Raw genomic sequence first — 17,913 nt, 5'->3', positions numbered from 1 at the left:
GCTGCCCCACAAGCAAGAGCTGAAAAATAAAATGGTAATAAAGTTTATTTATTACTATTTTATTTTTTAGCAACCAACCTGTCCTGAACTGAGTGACAGGATGGGGCTGGGCTGGTGATGCTGATTCCCAGCAGCAAAGAGCTGTCCACTTTAAGATGTGTATGTCCCTTTGGCTGGCGTTTTGGGATGGCCAGCCAGACATGTACAATTTCAAGTTCTCTAACCTAGCAGTCTTAAATTGCGGGGTTAGAGAAAGCGCACACCTCCAGTGCTCTTGAGAGCGCTGAGTGAGGCTGCTCCAACCAATCCTGGCACTGCTCTCATGCTGGTAACAACAGCACTAGGATTGGTTAGTACATTTTCCTGGGTCACAGAGCCTGCCTGGTGGAGAGACGACAGTGGAGGAGAGGACATTGCGTTGCACCTCAAGGTAAGTTGTTTATCATTTTATTTTTGTATTTGTGTTTTCCCACCCCACCACCCTCGGTACATGGTAGCCACCACTGGTAAGAAGGGGTATAATAGAAGGTGATGTGATTGTTACAGAAGGAGTAAGGGATCATGTGAGCTATGTTTAGTTTGGTTAGGGATTCTTTTAGTTAGGACAAGCTAAATTGTGATGGTATAAAAGTTGGAAGAAGAGATGCATGGGAACTGGTAATGGCAGGTAGCACACACTCTACCCATTTTATGTACACTGTTACTGGAGAATGTATTTTACAAAAGGACTGATCTAGCTGTCCCATTTTGGATTCTACTCCACAACCCACCAGTATAAACTCAATGACTTTACTGTTCTTCTATGTATAATACTACTCAGAAGCAATTTGGTTCTGCAGTGCATGCTATACAAACAGAATATGCATAAACAAATTACTATCAGCTCATCTCCTACAGCACAGCAACTGCAACACCAAGCAGTGTCGCTGAGTAGCAGCAAAAACGCTTTTGCTGCCTCTTTATAAAAAAATTTAAAACTTTGCTAGCTCAGCCACTGTGTGAACATGGCATCAGTTTGAAAAATTAGATGATGCGCACCTTAGAAGGCAGAGGCTTGCTGTAAAAAAGCAAGTGAAGTTTATGAGGACAGTTAACTTGTACATTGGTTAACACCTTCTCTGAGAGCTTTAGTCCTGCTCTGTCACAGCCCTGGTTCCTTCTGTCAAACTTTAAAGAGCAGCACCTTCTGTGACTAGTTTCTGAGGCATGACTACCCCACTTTATGTCTGTGGGGTTGAGCTTTCCAAGGCCAGGTGCATTGTGATAAGTAATCTCCCACAAACAGTTTTAATTACTGTGGGGAGACCTTTTATCATCCAGCTGGCCAGCAGAGTATTCAACTTGGCCCAGCAGGGTGATTCAGAGGCCAGAATCTAATTAGGAGCTAATTCCGAGGAAAAGATCTACAAGAAGTGCAGATCTGTGGAAACTCTGCATTCATAATCTTGATTTCCCATAGAATTGTTGCATCATGCTAATCTCTAGTGTACAATACAGTAAAGCACATACCCTTTTCAATTAAGCTCTGCAGACTTATGATGTGAGTAGGCATTCACAGTGTAAGGTCTACACGAGGTCAGCACAAATCATTCCTCAGCACACGCATGTGTTCACGTGGAGCCAAGCTAAATCTTCTTACCGAATCTGCTCAGCATAGGACCTTTCTTAACTGGAGACCCTGGCAGTTAGTACGTTTAACATAGTCTGTAGGTGGCAAGACTCTGGTAGTGAGACCTACTTTGTCCTGAGTGATATTGGAGGGCAGAGGACATGGGGACAGGTATGTTAGGACAGGAATGGTGCAGTGATGACAGGAATGGCCTACGGCCATCTGGCTCCCTAAGCGGGAAGCTGAGGACACCTTGAGCAGAGGCTTTCGGGTGACTGTAGCAGAAAAGATGGACTATAAATAAGGCTGCGGGCCGAAAGAATGTGGCTCTACAATCTACCACTGAACCCACTCTACTCTGTTACTGTGAGGTGGAGATGTCTGCCAACCACCTTCCTCACTGCACCTCTGGCTCCCATTGTTAGCCATGATGATCATAATTGCTTCTATCAGTTTCCACGATATATTTGTATTTTCAAAGATATACTCTAAAAAAAGGAAAAGTATTTGAAACAGTAAATGTCTATACAGCAGAGTGCACAAACACGAAATTTCATGCTATTTTGCACACTGTTGCAGGTCCACTCTAGTCAAGGCAATTATCTTCTAAGAAGTGTTTATATCCTCAAAATGACTTTCCGGTGTAGAGGACTATTGGTGCATCCGCTTATCTGAAAATATGTATTAGAAATGCTGCCTATCTCAGAAATATTTTAACATCGTAAATCGTTTATGTCTACAGTACATTGTAAATTGATTTCACGTCAGGGTAACTCTAAAAATGTAAATCTGTTCATCGCAGGGTCAATGCTTCTAAATGAGGCTCATCTTTTTGCTTTCAAACTTATTTTGAGTTATGGCATGATACATGGATGACACTCTGGAGAATATTGCATTGATTGGCATGGCTTGATAAACCAATCAATCAATCACGTGTTTGTTAAGCGTGACTACTCACCCGTAAGGGTCTCAAAGCGCTGGGGTGGTGGGTGCAGGTTCCAGTCCATCAAGGAGAGGGTCTGTCGAAGAGCCAAGTTTTGAGGTTTCTCGTGAAGATGGGGAGCGATGTTGTCTCTCTGAGGTGGAGCGGTAGTGCGTTCCAGGCTTTGTCCCCGAGGAAGGAAAAGGAGTGGCCTCCCGATCTGGTCTTTCTAGTGCGGGGACCACGGCGTAGGAGAGCTGGGCTGATTGTAGAGTCCTTTGGGGTGCGTGGAATTTGGGTCGACTGTTCTGGTATGTTGGTCTGGTGTTGTAGAGGGCTTTGTGTGCATGGGTCAGAATCTTGAAGGTGAATCTAGCCTCGATGGGGAGCCAGTGGAGTGTGCGCAGGTGCTGCGAGATATTGCAGTGTCTTGGCAGGTAGAGGACCAGTCTTGTGTCGGCGTTCTGGATGTTTTGTAGCTTGCGGGCTAGGTTTTTGTTTATTCCAGCGTAGAGTGTGTTGCCGTAGTCGAGTCTGCTGGTGACGAGGGCGTGAGTGACGGTCTTTCTGTGCTCGAGGGTGATCCATTTGAAGGTCTTACGTAGGAGGCGGAGGGTGTGGAAGCAGGAGGATGTGACGGAGATGATCTGGCGGTCCATTTTGAGCTCGGAGTCCAGGATGATTCCAAGGTTGTGTGCGTGGTCCATGGTGCTGGGTGGGCTTCTGAGGGCGGGGAGCCACCACGTGTTCCAGGCGTCAGGGTTTGGGCCCATGATGAGTACTTCTGTTTTGTCAGTGTTGAGTTGAAGGCAGCTGCTTTTCATCCATTTGGTGACAGCTTCCATGCCTTCTTGAAAGTTGTGTTTGGCTGTGTTGGGTTTTTTGTATATGGAGAGGATAAGATGGGTGTTGTCCGCGTATGACACAATGTTGAGTCTGTGGGTTCTGACGATGGGGGGAAGTGGAGCCATATAGACGTTAGAGAGCATGGGGCTGAGAGCGGACCCCTGGGGGACTCCGCAGGTGGTTGGTGTAGGGTCCAAGAGGAAAGGAGGGAGTCTGACCCCCTGCGTTCTGCCGGAGAGGAAGGAGTGGATCCAGTCGAGGGCCTTGTCCCAGATCCCTGCATCGTGGAGTATTTGTGTTAGGGTGTGGTGGGAGACTGTGTCGAAGGCCGCTGAGAGGTCGAGCAGGATGAGAGCTACTGTTTCTCCTCTGTCCAGTAGGGAGCAGATGTCCTCTGTTGCGGCGAGGAGGGCGGTTTCTGTCTTGTGTTTTTTTCTGAAGCTGGATTTGGAGGAGGCAAGGATGTTGTGCTCTTCGATGAAGGTGGCAAGTTGGCTGTTGATGGCTTTCTTTATGACTTTCGCTGGGAACGGGAGCAGGGAGATGGGTATGTAGTTTTTGAGGTTGGTGGGGTCCGCCGAGGGCGTCTTCACGAGGGGGTTGATCTCGGCGTGTTTCGAGTTATCGGGGAAGGAGACATTCGCCAGGGAGCGATGGATGGTGTGGCAGAGCATGGGTGCTATGGTGTTGGCGGAACTGTTGAAGATGTGGTGGGGGCAGGGGTCCGTGGTGGCCCCGGAGTGGATTGACTTCAGTGTGTCTTCGGTGGTGAGGGTTGTCCAGTTGTCAATCACTGGCTTCAGGGTGTCGGGGTGGCTGGTGAGGTTCCAGTGTGTTGGAGAACCCACAAGTTCTCGATAAATGCAGTCAAGTGATAGTGTGGGTCCGAAGGGGAGCGGCACTCAAAGTAAAAAAGAATAAGAAATAAAGAGAGAGCCTTGGGATTGTGGATTTCTAAAAACGATTAAATCCCAATTGTAAGTGATTGTGGGCTATGGTGGGTAGGTCACATTAGACGTCTGACAGGTGGGGAGAGCAAATGTGGTTAAGATTTCCATATATAGTATCATTTTCAGGGCTGTGATTATTGTCCATTGATGCTGTTCTTTGTAGTTGTGTGCTCACCAGTGCACTAACATCACTGCAGAGATAGTATGAATTTCTATTGATTCTGCATTATTGCAACCACAGTACTCCATCCCCCTGCTCCTTGTTTGCAAGTGGCCGCATTTTTTAACTGGCTAGTGGGCATGTTTTTAACTGGATCTTTGCACTTGCTTTTCTCCAACCTGCTAAGTTTTGGTAAAGCCAGTAGTCTTCATTAGAAGGCATTCTTCACATTAGGTAAATGCAATTTTTGTGTTACAAATTTAGAGACCTGGTTGTTGCTTCTCATCAGCATTTGTGCTTTAGAATTTGTGAATTTAGGAAGAAGCCGGCCACTGTACGTAAGCCGTAATCAATGAAATTGACTTTTATATCTGAAACTATTGTAAAAATGGATGCAATTTAAACAGTAAAGTTGGCACTAGATGCTTCTGTATGAGTCAGAGCATTCTGAAGCCGCGCTATTGGAGTCTCATGACCACTGTCGAGAATCGTGTTTTAATTGTGCCTCAGCCTCAGGTGCAGAATGGAAGGGAGCTGTTTTAAAAGAGCAGTTGAATGTCTATGGATTGTGTCATATCCCTTAGCCATTTAAATAAGTGAGACCACCTTTCACTATATATACACACCCAGTGTGCAATATTTGAGACACTTATCTCCACTCCTCGATTACAACGGGAGACACCATCGGAAAAGAGACACTTCTCTCCCCCTGCCATTAAAAAAATCAATGGTTCAATGGTGCTCACTGTGTATTCCTTTCCAAATGTTTTCTAGCTCAGAGATTAAAATTATTGTGATGGATTTCGCTGTATTTGATTTTTCTGCCCTTGCTCCTCTTTATCACTTGTAATGTGAAAGATGCTTTCCTGGTGGACAAGTGAGAACTCTATAATTTGGTGCAAGAGTGCTACTTTGAATATTACTACTGGAGATGTAAGCGTGCTCCAATTATGTTATAACTGGCACTGTTGCAACATTATATGAGGAATGTAACAAAGGAAATGAGATATGAAATCAAAACCTGCATGTACAAACCTGTAGCTATTGTGGATTCTGTCCAGTTGGTGCTTTGTTTTAGGAAATGGAGAGATCGTTATAGCCTTTTAAATGTCAGGATGGGGATTGACCTTATTTTCTTGAGGGACAAGTTCCAGAGTTTGCATGTCTGTACAGAGAAAGATTGCTTGCTAAATCAGGTTTGTTTTTATAGGTGGGATGGTTTAACATGTAACCATTTATTTCTGATTTAGAATAAGAGCCCGAATTTGATTGCATCTAATGATTCCTGTCTAATGGATAGTTCAGTGGGCAATGAAATGAGCTTTAAATGTATCTTATCCAGTCACAGGGATCCTAAAGGGCAGAAATAATATGGTCCTATTTGCACAGGTTTACCACTTGTCTTGCAGCAGCATTCTGGATCTGTTGCAGTTGCTAATTGAGAGTCCAATTTAGAACATGCTGATGTGGTTGAGTCTTGGCAAGACTAGAGCTTTAGAGGCTGGAGTATTCCTAGGTAATGGTCCGAGGATTTGCATGCATGCATTTTTAGTCACTTGGTTAACCTTTTGGTTGGAGTGAGTTAAGGAACAACTATTGGCTTGGTAAACGGTTGTGCACGGAAAGGAAGGAATATCATTTTGGGTCTTAATCGAGTTCAGAACAATGCCTTGGTTTACAGTTACACTTTGCATTTTGGTTATCAGTGGAGTAAAATGCTGAGGACGGGTCAAGTAAAAAGTTTTCCTCCACCAGCTAGTCTGCTGTTTTGTGGAGGTTGTTCATTTCCATACCAACCTACTAAAACAAACTCACTTCCTATATTTAGAACCTTCCCTCTTCTATTCCTCCTTCTCTCTTCTATCCGTCCACTATTCCATTTCAATCCAAATAATAGACTAACATGTCCAGCACCCACATTAATTTCATATTTCCCTCTATTAACTCCCCTCCACCTCCCCTTTACTCATCCCAACCCCCCTCCTACCGCTATAAACTCCCAAAAATATATGTATATATATTTCTAGACCCTTCCCTCTTTAATCGCTCCACTGTTCCTTTTCAATCCAAATAACTGACTAACATGTCCACCACTCAAATTACTTTCATATTTCACCTTACTAATTCACCACTAATCCTTTATGGGTTCCGGAGTAGTGTGCTACTTGCAGAAAACGCGCTTTGATGCCTCTTCAAGGGTAGTATGAGCTATATAAATACAATTACGATACAATACAATACATTGACTAATAATTACAATTAAGACAGTAAGAAGAGAGGCAGGACTTTGGTAGGCAGTAAGATGAGAGAGAAGTATTTGGTGGCTTCAAGTCGGCTGGCTCCTGTTAAAGCTATCTGACTCCCACCAATTTGCTGCATGTAGCAGCATTCCAGTAAGCGTATAACCACACCAAGATGTTCTCCTGGTATAGAAGACCTTGACAGAGTAATACTAAAGTATATACAGCAGAATATCTACTTGATGCCTGCAGAAGAAGGACTACAGAATCTGCCAGTGATCGAGGATACCATATTGCCAGTGGACCGAATAGCAGGCACGTCTACTGTCACCCCCTCCCACCCCCAATCCCTTCATGAACAGGGAGGTGAAACAGCAAATAGAAGTACAGCAGTGTATCTAGGGAACTCAAACTCAGAAACAAGATGTGACTGTTAGGATCCCAAACAGGCTTGTGAGAAGCACTGGAAGCAGACGGCAATTCCACTCTCTGTATGTGATCCTAGCACTATATGCTTGGTAACTCAAGGCAATGGGATAACTTTAAGAGAAGAATAGGCGCAGGAAGGGAGAAAAACAACATTGTATTTGGCAGGCAACCTCTCAGGAGGTTTGGAATACCAGTAGGCGTGGAGTGGATTTGATGAGCTTCGGGCACAGGTAGTCTGAGGGAGGAAGCAGAAGAAGTGAGTAATAGGCAAGAATGGGAACACACTGGCAGATCTATGCATAACCATGAATGTGCACACTTACTTGTCAAAATTGTTTGTGTCATGATAACGAGTCCCCCAGCTACCTGGAATCACCCAGAGAACCAAACAGTATGAAGGTGGGCTGTATATGGAAACTCTCAAATTGGAGTCTTGCTACTTGGTTGCCATTTGAAATGAGATGAAAATCCAGTATCATCAATAACATGCTGATACAAATCTGGAGGCTTCAAGGAAAAGAAGGAAAGGTATTAGTCACAAAGAGCTCATTGCATAAATAACCCCAAGGAGAAACAAATATTGGCATAACAATGGGCCTCACCTTTGAGACCGTATACATGTTTAGCCATGCAGCACGTTATCTTGGGTGCTCTGCCACCAGGGATTGAGGGGCTATACAGTTACAACACACTTGATCATGCAGTGTGATTCAGGAATACAAGCTTGCCTTAGGAAACATGGATGGACACATTCAATGCAAAATAGAAAGACAAGTGCCTCAATCGAAGTTAGCAGCATTTTAACATTCCGTGTGCGACTGCATCACTAAAGTATTGAACAGCCCATGAAAAAAAGCAGTGAAGTAGTTTTCCAGTGAAAACACTGCTCACACCATCCATTTAGCAGAAAGCCACACCCTCTGACCTGGCCCCCTGGGTGAGGAGCACTCAACATAGCAACAACAACAAAATGCTCCCATTTGTCAGGTAGAGGGGAAGTAATTAATAAACAGGGACGACATCTGCATCACTTAATCTGCGTGCATCTGAAAACAAAAAAATGTACCTAACTTTGTATAATATAACTAGCGCTTTTGTGAAGAGCAACAATACCTTTGGGTCTGTCAAAGTCACATTATATAATGAAAAATGTTTGGCAGTCCCTGGTGAGCTGCTGAGAATGTGTTTGAACTTAGAGCTCTGAGAGGAGGAGGACGACAGGAAGAGGTAGCGGGTGGGCATGCTGTGACGTGGGAGAGACGAATGCTGCTCCCATTTGTCAGGAATAAACATGGGTGAAAGTGGCAACAGTTAATCTCTGTGGAAATAAAAACAAAAAAATTATCCTAACCTTGTGCAACGGAACCTGCACTTTTGTAAATCGCTACAGTATCTTTGGATCAATCGAGTTTGCGCTCTATAAAAATGCCCCCAAAAAGTAATATGACATTGTGTAACATAACTAATGCTCATGTAATGCGCTCCAACACCTTTGGGTCACTTGAGTTCACATTATATAAGCAAGTTTCAGAGAAAATGCAACGTGGGTTGCCCATGCCTTGTCCTTATCTGTGCTGCAAGTTGGGCTGCTGAAGTTCCGGTGACTGAGGCTTGCCTAGGCAACAAGCAGGGAAGCGGGAGGGGTTTGGGGGAAATCATTGCACTTTGAGGACAGAGAAAGATAAAGAGGTGATTTGGAAAACACCGTCCTAAGTGTCTGATATTTCATATTTGTTTGTGAACAGAACAGGGCGATTAAGTGACGGGTCTCCAAATCAACACATAAACACAGAATTGTAATGTTAACAGTAATTGGGCGGTAGTCTGTGGGGAGAACCCTAACACGACAAGCATTTGCAATGCATTCGGTCTCGCCTTTGGGACCTTATATGTATTTAGCTATGCAGCACATTAGCCTGGGTGCTGAAACATCTACTGTTCTTTAACATGGAGGGAAAGTGAGCACCAAACTGTGTGACATGCCAGGTATGGAAACACATGGAGAGAAATATTGCCTTTCAGTGGGAAATGGTATAGTCCAAAGCTTTGTTTTTAATATAAAAGCGGGGCATTTGGTGGTCAAATCAGTGAAAATATAAGATTTAAAAAAAATATTATTGTCTACTGGTGCTCGTGGAAGACAATTTCTATGGACTGGAATCTAGAGAATGCTAATGTGTTTCTGGTATTTTACTTACCTCTGCTGGTTGTTTTCTATCAAGAAAGTTAAATAAAGGCAGTTGCCAGAAAAATTAAAAAGAGAAAGTCCCTCAGCAGAAAGCAATTCTGGTATTTTACTGACCTCTGCTGGTCATTTTCTATCAAGACAATTAAATAGAGGCAGTTGAACAGAAAAAAGAAGTCCCTAAGCGGAAGCAGACAAGTCCTAGGGCTGATCTCCGAAGCTCACAATACACATATAAGTATTTACTATAGTATATAGTAAAGTATATACAAGAGGTCTCGAATGCTCGACCTAAAAAGGAGGGACAAAGAGGAAGGATTAAGCACTAGTAAGCAAGCATATTTGAACGACAATCGAAGGAATGAATAAAAAGGCAATGGGCAGGCTGTAAGACTACAAAGTGGATACAGCATGTTTCAAAGAGATAGCACATGCGCTGGCTAGGCTGTACCTAAAAACAAGTGTGCAGAGAGGTGTGTACAAACGTATTGAAATGCAAGCAAAACTTTCCAACCACTGCTGCCAGGCATTAAGCTTATACAAGTGAGACTTCATATCCTGTCTGTACTCTTTTTCCCCAGTATTATTTCTCTGTCTAGCCTGGAAGTCACTAGACCTAGCTCAGGAGTGGCCTGTGCAGGTAAGAGCGGTGCGGTGCAGTGGGGTTGGGACTCGGCGGATGACGACGAGGGAAAATATATAATTACATTTTCCCTCGTCGTCCACTGTCAAGTCCCCCCCTACTGCCCTACCGCCACTCTGCTCTTAGCTGCACGGGCCGCTCCAGACCCAGCTCCATGTGGACCAGCTCAGTATTGGACACTAGTACGTCATCCTCCCTGCTTCCGCAACTGCTATGATGGAAACTTGCACTTTTGTCTGTGTAACTTGTGATGGTATGTGCACAGCGACTTGGATACAGAGTTCCTTACAACACCTCCCATCAAAATACCAACCCGCCCTACCCTGGTCCTGACTTCGAGGGGCACCTATGATGATACTTTTTTAGCAACTGAATAAAGAAGGCCAGCACCCTGGAGCATTCAGATATGTCATAGACCTTCCACCCCGGTTGACCCCTGAAAGTAATAGGAAAACTATTTATGGCTTGGGATCTGCTTCCAGCCCTCATGGCCGATCCTATAACTCCTTGTTGAACAGCAGTACTGGGCTGCTGTTTACTTAACTGAGGACTAAAATTAAGAAATATTATAGACAAACATGGAAGCATTTATTTTCATGTGAAATGAAGAAAAAAAAGCACTGAAGGTGTACTCTACCACCTACCTTTAAGAACACCATCATGTTTATAGACATTGAGAAGCAAATAAAAAAATATGCTCAACTCTTAAAAATTCTAACAAGTGTATTTCTCTAATGCATGGAAGTGTTTCACTATAGCACATCACTGCACTGAATGACATTTATTAGAAGTGATAGTGTTCAAACATGAATTACAAACATTCATGTCCTCCCCTTCTCTGTCGACAATGTCATTAGCGATGCAAGAGGCAAGTCAGCTGCTCTGTGCACCCTCTATGTGGTTAGACATGAATTAAAACGAAGTGTGGGATACCAAAACTGAATATCGTATCCCACACTTTGTTTTAATTCATGTCTGATTGGCTAATTAATAAAATATTTTTTGGGACACAATCTAGACATTTTTAACTCACTTTCACTGATCACGATTTACACAATACCAGCTCCGCAGTAATCCTGGCATTGAAGCACACCAGGGTGGCATTCGGCCTCTCCTGGTGGGGCCCAATGATGAAGCATGTCACCAACTAGGTTGGTGAGTGAGGGCTTTCTAAAGAACCTAGTTGGATTCTACATGCAGGCTCTTCTTTTCAGAAAGCCTCACTCTTTCTTTGATTTGATTATATTACTTGGGGGACTAAGAGTGCTCCTTAGCTAATTTCCCTCTCACTCTCGTTGTTTCCTTTTTTAGTTTTTTAATGTTGGTATTATACATGGAGCAACATTATAGTTCTTTAAATCAAAGACAAGAGATGTTTTTGTACAATGCACATCTTGAACTCATTCATTTCAAGATGCTTCTTCCATATGTGATAACGAAGAAAAAGGAAGCAAGGTGAAATAAAACAATTTCCTAGAATGGCATTATTTGTACGGAAGCCGAAACTGATTGCAGGTTTTCAGATTTCACATTGTGTAATTCTGCCAGTACTTGGATATCTATTTCTCTATCTCAGTTTGTATTGAAAGTTAATGCTTTGCCTTTAATTCTTGGTGCATGAGGGGAGGATGTGATTTTAGACAGAAGTGAAATGAAGGATTGGCTTGTTAGGAGCTCGAAGATCCAAGATAACTTTGCTAAGCTAGAACCAAGCATCTGGCTTGACTTTTCCTCAAGCCTTCAGTGTTTTGCCCTCCTCTATCACATAATGGCTTTAAAAGTAACAAAGACTTCGGAAGCACATGACTAGATTGTGATCAAAGAATTTGGGTGCAGAAGGAGTACAAACACCACAGTGTAGGATTCTTTCTTTCATGGTCCCTCACTGTCTCAGTACACACCAATTTACTAAGTGGACTATGAGAAAGGGTGTTCTCTCCCCCATGTGGAAAATAACACAATTGTTGGCTTAAAGTCATGTTATCCTATCACATACTTACCTACTACAACTGTTTAGTTTGGTAGAGTAATCCCGTTTGCTGTAAAAGAAAGGAGCTGAGAAATAAGTTCAGAAACTGACTGAACACAATATGTTACAAGAGGAGCTGGAAAAACATGTCTTCTGGTTCCATTGTTTCCATCTTGCTCATTACACCAAATCTGGGGTGTGATTGCCTCTGATTGTGACACAACTCTCACCAAAGAGCTGCCACTGAGTGTGAAACCAGCACAGACTTATAATAGGGTTTACAACCAGCATATTTTGACCAAGAGGATTACGTGCACTGGAGGTTGGCTGGTTGTGTCTCCCATCTCAGTTAACTGCACACCTGGTTGGAGGACTTTTGTCAAGGATTTTTTTTATAGCCTTCTACTCTAAAAGAGGCTGTTTCTAAGCACACCTAATACTACAAACAAAAGACTAAAGGTGTAAGGAGATTGTGAGGCCTAATATTATATTCAATTCACTTCAATAATCAAGTTACTACCTTTATACACTTTACTCACCAAACGTAACAAGAGCAAGATGAGAAGACTTACTCCAGAGTCCAGTAAAGAGATAGCAACTAAAATACTGCATATCACACCCGTTACCCCGCTCCCTTCCCTGCTGGCTGCAATTAAGTCCTCCATCACACTATAGAACATATATTTTGGTACCAGGGAAACTGTTTGTGAATATGTATGCTCTACATGAATCAATTATTTTCTCTACTTCATATTATTGGGTTCAAATACAATTATTGGGGTTGAGGGAGTTGCATTCAAAGTTATCGCTTTCTTTACTCTAAAAACATGAAGTAATGCATGTGCTTTCTCCTCACCAGGAGATATAATTTTATACCCAAGGCGCTCAGACTGTGTAGCATCTCAATGTGACTTGAAATGAAGAACTAAACTGGGAGCTAGGCCCTGTTGAGAGGATCACCATAAGAATACTATTTTCTATGTACAATGGTATTGAAAATGTCTTTTAGGAAATGTTTTGTAATCTGTTTCAGCATTATCTAGGTGTTGAACTGCATTTTTCTCAGTTTGTTGTAATATTTGTAACAGGGTTGAACTAAAGGGACTTGGCAAAGAAACGTAACTTAGGGACATGTTTATTTGGTGATAGCCAGAAAAACAAATGAATGGAGAGTAACCTAATGCAGTATGAAGTGAATAATTATGAGCGAACTCTGCCATGGCCAGCAATTGAGCCTGCTCATCTTGATGCTTAATCAAGTAACATCTGAGGCCTTGTTTGATAGCTCGGTTGACTTTTTTGGTCTTCCTATCAAAAAGAGGGAAACACTTGTTAGGAACATAATGAATCAGAGTTGATCTTGCTGTTAATACAATCTAAAATTTAGACACAAAATGTTCCTCTGTCGTTTCTAATTACCTCAGAAAGACCATGTAATCTGAACACCTCTTTAGCAAACACCCTGGCTAATTCAGCTGCAGAAGGCAAGTTTATCAAGGGAACGAAATTAACCAATTTGGTAAAATAATCCACTGTAACCAGAATTGTGGCGAATCGTCATGACCTAGGGAGTTTGACTATGCAGTCAATGGAGACTCTTGACCAAGGCTATTTTGGGCGGGTAATTTTTATAGTACCCCTACAAGTTTAGTATGTTGAGATTTTGATAGAGCACAAATAGCACAGCAATAAACATAATCCTTTATGGATTGTTGTAATTTTGGCTATCAGAAATATCATGATTTCATTTTGAGTCTTTCAAATTCCTTGATGTCCTGCCGCAGGACTGTCTTAACACATTTTCAAACTAATTTGTTATGTGGTCACAGCTGGGAGAAATATTTGTTCTTTATTAAATAGAAGACCCACCTTTCTCACTCTGCTATCCAGACCTCCTTGCAGCCTTTCAGTTCAAACAGCTAGCACTGTTGTTTCTGACACATAGAAAAGACATTCACGGCCAAATGTGTGAAATGTTTTTGTGGTTTTAAACACCCTAACTCAGGCTTTACAACTGCAAAAAAGTTATTTCTAATTTACTAAACTGATTTTAGCCATTGGTGAAGTTTGACAGACTCGTAAAATGGGTTTAGAAATAAGCGAATACCAAGTTGGTATTTGAAAGGGGCATGTTTTGGACATCCCTTTCAAATACTGAAGTGGTACCATATGTTTCAGCGGTTCCTGACCAGAATTACTGGTTGTAAACCATTCAAAAGTTACTGACTCTCAAGTTTAGGTGGTAACTTATTCAGAAGATGGAAGGGGTTCCCTTTGTATTCACCCCCTTTTGTGAATTGGTGTACAAATGTCAGGAGGGATAGGCAGTGGTCCAGGAGATCACTGCCTACTCTCACAGAATTTTTTTTAAAAAGTAAACCTTATTTTTTTTTTTTTTAAGCAGCCCGGTTTCCTTTAAGGAAAACACGCTGCTTTAAATAAAAAAGGTTTCTTTGTTCAAAAGCAATCAGAGGTCCGCTAACTCTTGCAGGTCACCATCTCACTTGACTAAGTCACAATTTGCTACCTATCCAATGAATTTTAATTCTGTAGGTTAGATTGCTACCTAGTCCATTCCATATTCTGTGAATCAAATTATTAGTACATAGATCAGTTTGCAAAAATATGTTCCTGGTCACCAAACGAAGAGTGGCAAATTTCAACCAGAAACATGGTACATCTGGCCACAAGTTCTTAGTTGATATTAGATGCTTAAATAATTAAGATAGAATGGGGACTGGGCAGCATGATGTGTTGTTCCGTGCTGTGAGAAAATTCTGCAAGTTTTCTACATTAATATCATGATATATTTATGAACTGATAATCGAAATGAGAAAACAACATAGACCGATTGGGCATGTCTGAGATGTGTGCCTAAGTTCTTATGGTTGATACAGCCCCCTCTAAATGATGTCCCCAAAGCATAAAAGCTTTCTAGAGTGTCAGTATTTCTCCAACATGCATAGTGTAGTTTCGTTTAGCAGGATTCAGAGTGTAAGACAAAACGGTATAGTGTGTAATTGTTGAGCTATAGGTTGTTTCTTCTGAGATATAATGTCCCCAGTTGCATAGAAGAATGCATCCATTTCAACAATACGTGGAAGCATGCGAACAGGATGTCACAGAGTAGGAATGGAGGTAAACACAGCTTTTAGTTGACCAGAGGTTTTTTATGGATCTGCACCCCAGACAAATGGAACTCTGTTCTTATTTGAGCAATTGGTAGAATAATGGAGGTGAAATCTTGAATAAACTGTCTATGTAAGTTAGTGAAGCGCAAGAATCTTCACGTATTTCTTTAACTTTATTTGGAGAGAGACATTCTTGGATGGCTGTTGCCCTCTTTGGATTCATGTGAAGTCCTTGTTTAGGGTAGCGAAAACACAGGCAAGTAGGCTCTAATTTTTAAAATTGACGTTTTTCATGTTGTGCATACAAGGAATAAGTGTGTAACTGCTGAAAAACATCTCTCAGCTGTCGCCTATATTCTTCTAAACTCTTGGGGAAAAACAAGGATGCCATCTAGATATCTTATCCAAGAGATAACAGAAGGCATCATTGACAAAGCATTTAAATGCAGCTGGAGCATTGCAGCAGCCAACAACATCACCAGATATCCAAAATATCCCTTGCACTTACTTTAGGTGATTTTCCATTCCTCTACCTCTTTTGTTCTGACTAGATTGTTTGGGCCACTTGTTTTAACATTGATAAACAACCTAGCTACCTCTATTTGTTCAAATCATACAGAAGTAAGAGACTAGGGTGGTGTTTTCAAATGTTGATCTGATTCAACTCACTGTACTCGATGCATGGGCTGACCAGGTTTTTGAATGAAAAATAATTGGTGCTCCTGCTGGAGATGTAAGATGCCTCAGAAAGTCATTTTATGTTTTTTTGCTATATATAGTCTGTAAAAACCTGATCTTCCCTAGTGGTGAGTGGATATATTCTACCAAGAGGGATCTTGGCATTTGGAATTAGATAAATGCGGTAATCATAGTATCTATGTTGTGGTACTATCTCTGCCGGCCTTTTACTGAACACTTCCACAAGCGTCTGTACTTGTTTGGTAACTCTTCTGGAAGGGAATCTAGGTAAACAGATTAATGAGTGTGCTCCCAGAAGGTTTTTCATTTTGGAGAAAACTGTGCTGTTGATATTAAGTGTCCATAAAGGAAAGTACTTGAGAGGCTCAATTGATACAGAGATTATTAAGTGTTAACTATGATATTACCAATATTATGTTAACAACTGGGGTGTCTATCAGATCACATTGTAAGGTCTCAACGTGTTCCTTTTAGTAGCCATAACCAACTGAACTTTTTCCCATTGTACTGCACCATACGTCAAGGAAGTAACATACATTCCACAACACTGGGCTTATTCTTTTCTGGGACTGGAACTTCTGAATCATAAAACACCCTGAGGGTACCCAGTCCAAGAGAGCTTCTACTCTGGCTGAATGGTAAACAGTGTTATTATGGTTATGAAATAATAATGTGCATTAGATGTAGCACAGCTCATATGAAGGTTCATGCTCAGTCTGGGTTTGTCTTTCATAGCCAAGCTGTTTAGTTTTCCAGCAGCGTAAGACATTCTTAAAAAAAATATGCCTGGAAAGTGAGATCTAGCAGGGCTGTAGAAGCCATAGGCCATTTGACTACTGAAGCAATGGTATCCTTCAATTCTTCCTTTAAACCCCTGAACACTGCAGCTAATGCTTCATCGATCCATGCTGCTTCTATAAGATTTGTTCGCCCTTTTCTCAAAGTGAGCAGACCTACATATGCATCTTGTTTGGTCTGTCTTTATACATCTTGGTAGGTCTGTCTTTTGCCAAATATGGTTTTTAACTGAAACTAAAATTCAGCATAATCTTGTAACCAGAGGCTGTTCTTCAAAATTACACGTGTATCCCAGAATCATGCATCTTTACACAAATATGCCTCTATAAAGTTAATCCTAGAAAATCTGTAAGGATGGCTTGGGGATGGAAAAGAAATGCAGATTACTTTGCGCTACAAAAGCAGAAATATTCTAGGGATCGCACGTAAATTCCTACAGAGGTGCCATACTAATCCCTCTAAAGTATGGCACAGCCCACCTGGACCTGGTGTAGCAGCCAAGGATAATGCTGTCTTAGTGTAGTTTGCTCCTATGTCCCTAGAAGCTTCCAAAATTGCCCAAATTTGATACATTTTAATGTTATCTAACAAAAAGGCATGTTCTTGCCCAGCTGTCTGCATAGCCTCATGAATCTTGTTTATGGCCTTCATCATTGCCTGCAATGGGTTTTTGTCTGTGTCCATAACCTGTTTGTAAAGGTAGGCCTGGTAAACTGTCAGGATCATTAAGCTGCTTTAGAGTAGCTTTGGATGCAGATTTTGAGTCTCTTTATGTAATGTTAACAACCTATGCTTAGTAACTAAAGGTAGTGAGGATACCCTTAGGCGGAAAAAACGTCATGGGAAAAAAATAGGAAAACCTTGATTTCAGCACACAACACCCCAGGAGCGTAGGTATAACAGAAATGATTAAGCAGGTTTAATGTGTATCGAGCGCAGGTAATATGAAGAAGGGACATTTATTGGTAAATAATAGGCAGGAATGGTAACACACTGGCCCCTCTGCCTAATTAGGAATGCAAACACTTACCCACCAAATTATTGGGTGTCTCACCAAGATCCCTGCTTCTACAACTGCCATGGTGGAAACTTATACCTTGTTCTGTGTAACTTGTGATGGAATGTGTACTGCGATTTGGATTTCGAGTTCATGACAGTGACGATACGGGATGATGTGATACTAAGGACAGCACCTCCTATACCGGAATGACTTAGCAGACTACAGGGCGAGGCTTCATGTGTATGAGTGCCTGGTAAGTGCCTAGGTGAACATGCAAGACAAAGGACATAACTACAGCCTACTGACAGCTGTGCATGATCCTAAACCTGCAT

The sequence above is a fragment of the Triturus cristatus genome, chromosome 4_1 (genome assembly GCF_964204655.1).
Source record: "Triturus cristatus chromosome 4_1, aTriCri1.1, whole genome shotgun sequence".
Taxonomy (NCBI): Eukaryota; Metazoa; Chordata; class Amphibia; order Caudata; family Salamandridae; genus Triturus; species Triturus cristatus.
Note: the sequence above shows the minus strand (reverse complement) of the source record.